Source organism: Otolemur garnettii, unplaced genomic scaffold, assembly GCF_000181295.1.
Source record: "Otolemur garnettii isolate 467f Iridium unplaced genomic scaffold, OtoGar3 scaffold00091, whole genome shotgun sequence".
In the NCBI taxonomy this organism is placed as follows: domain Eukaryota; kingdom Metazoa; phylum Chordata; class Mammalia; order Primates; family Galagidae; genus Otolemur; species Otolemur garnettii.
In genome coordinates, this window is record NW_003852486.1 from 5,631,570 (window position 1) to 5,633,995 (window position 2,426).

A 2,426-nucleotide genomic window follows, 5' to 3' on the forward strand; every position below is an offset into this window, starting at 1 on the left:
AGAGATACCTCTTCCCCTTCTATTAAATTTTCCTTCCCAAATAAAATAGTAACACAGTAACTTCTAATTCTCTTTCCTTAGGCCATCTCCTTCCTCTGACAATTATTGCACTTGTTCTCATCCCTCCCTAGGTATCAAAGTTGGGCTCTGTTTTTGTTTTTCTCATTGTTATTAATGCAGATGCCACCGTCCTGTCTGTAGGATCTGATGCTTCAGCTCTGTTGTGAAGTTAGAAAATCTGTATATTTTGAAAAAAAAATTTTTTAAAAGAAAGAAAATCTGTATGTTTTAAAAATTCTGCCAGGTGATTTGGATTCACAGCCATGGCGGAAAACCACTCTTGGGAAGTACTATTTAGAAATACAAATAAATTCATTTATGATTCAAGAAGTGTATGCTATTGAGTCCAGTGTCAGATTTTTAATTTCCATTAGACATTTATACAGATTGTCACCAGGTGGTACAAGTGCCTGTTGCTTGTCTCCATCTGAATTGAAGAGACAAGGAAGTTTGCATTGAGAAATGTTTTCCCCACTCATCCCCCCACCCACCAGAGTAATCAGAGTAGTGATCTTCAGACTTTAGATTGAACACGTTTGTAAGAGCCTGGGGCGTGGGTACTGAATGTTGGGTTCTGAACCTGTGAAAAGCCGAGATGTACGTAATGAGAGCAGTCCCCTGCTACACACTAGACGTACTGCTAAGCAGATGCTTTTCATTGCACATTATCTCGCTTTAATCTGCTACAACTCAGCCAATCACATGGCTCATTTTTCAGAGAAGGACACTGGTGCTTGAAACAATCAAGTCCCATGTCCTGGGTCAGGCACACATTAAATGCAGAGCCAGACTGCAGCCCAGGTGTGGCTCCAGGGTGGCTCTAACCCAATTTACTTTCCCTGCGAGAGCAGGCGCCCGACCTGCAGGACTCCTCACATCTGAAGGATTTTCTTCGTCAAACTAGAGGGACAGGAGCAGTAAACTAGGCACTTGGTATTAGTTAGCAGGTGAAAAATAAAGATTTTTTTTAAAGGGGAAAGCACCTGTGGCTCAGTGAGTAGGGCACAGGCCCCATATACTGAGGGTGGTGGGTTCACACCGGGCCTCAGCCAAACTGCAACAAAAAATAGCCAGGCGTTGTGGTGGGCACCTGTAGTTCCAGCTACTCGGGAGGCTGAGGCAAGAGAATCACCTAAGCCCAAGAGTTTGAGGTTGCTTTGAGCTGTGACACCGGGGCACTCTATCGAGGGCAACGTAGTGAGACTCTGTCTGAAAAAAAAAAGGATTCACAATAGCTAAGAAGTGGATCGAGTCTGTCGACACTGGGATAAACAGTGTGGTGCAACTGCACAACGTCACTCAGTGAAGAGGAAGGAAATTCCAACAGAAGCTGCAACCTGGGGAGCCTTGAGGATGCTGTGCTAAGTGGTATAAGCCAGTCAGAAAAAGAGAAAAAGGCAAATACTGCATGATTCCACTTATGAGATGCTCAGAATAGCCAAATTCACAGAAACAGAAATTCGAGTGGTGGTTGCCAGGGGCTGGAGAGGGTGCAGAGTTTCTGTTGGGGACAATGAAACTTCTTGATTTAAAGTTAAAATGCTTCCTCTGTGACATGTTTTAATGATTCAGATTGCCTTCTGATTTATATGCATAAACAGGATTACTAATTTGAATTAATTGAGGGAGCTATAGTATTTGATGTGCATATAAAAGCCAATTAGTTTATCAAAGTATCTACTAGTGTATTACTAGTGCTAAGTAAGAAACATGTTTTACTTAACAGATCGCTACAAAATAAATAAAATTTTTAAAAAATGATAAGAGAGAGGGCAGCGCCTGTGGCTCAGTGAGTAGGACACCCGCCCCATATACCGAGGGTGGCAGGTTCAAGCCCGGCCCCAGCCAAACTGCAACAAAAAATATCCGGGTGTTGTGGCGGGTGCCTGTAGTCCCAGCTACATGGAAGGGTGAAGCAAGAGAATCTCCTGGGCCCAAGAGCTGGAGATTGCTGTGAGCTGTGATGGCACTGCATTCTACCAAGGGCAACATAGTGAGACTCTGTTTCTTAAAAAAAAAAAAAATGATAAGAGAAACAAGGGTCCCAGCCCACGGCTCATATCTGTAATCCCAGCACTTTAGGAGGCCAAGGTGGGAGGATTGCTTGAGCCCAGGAGGTCAAGTCCAGCCTGGGCAACATTTGTCTCTACAAAAAATAAGAAAATTATCTGGGCATGGTGGTGCATGCCTGTAGTCCTAGCTGCTTGGAAGACTGAGCTGAGGAGATCCCTTGAGCCCAGGAGTTCAAGGTCACAGCGAATTATGATGGCACTACACTCCAGCCTGGGTGACAGAGTGAGACACTGTCTCTAAAAAATAATTACGTGGCTCCGCTCCTATAGCTCAACCGGCTAAGGCGCCAGCCA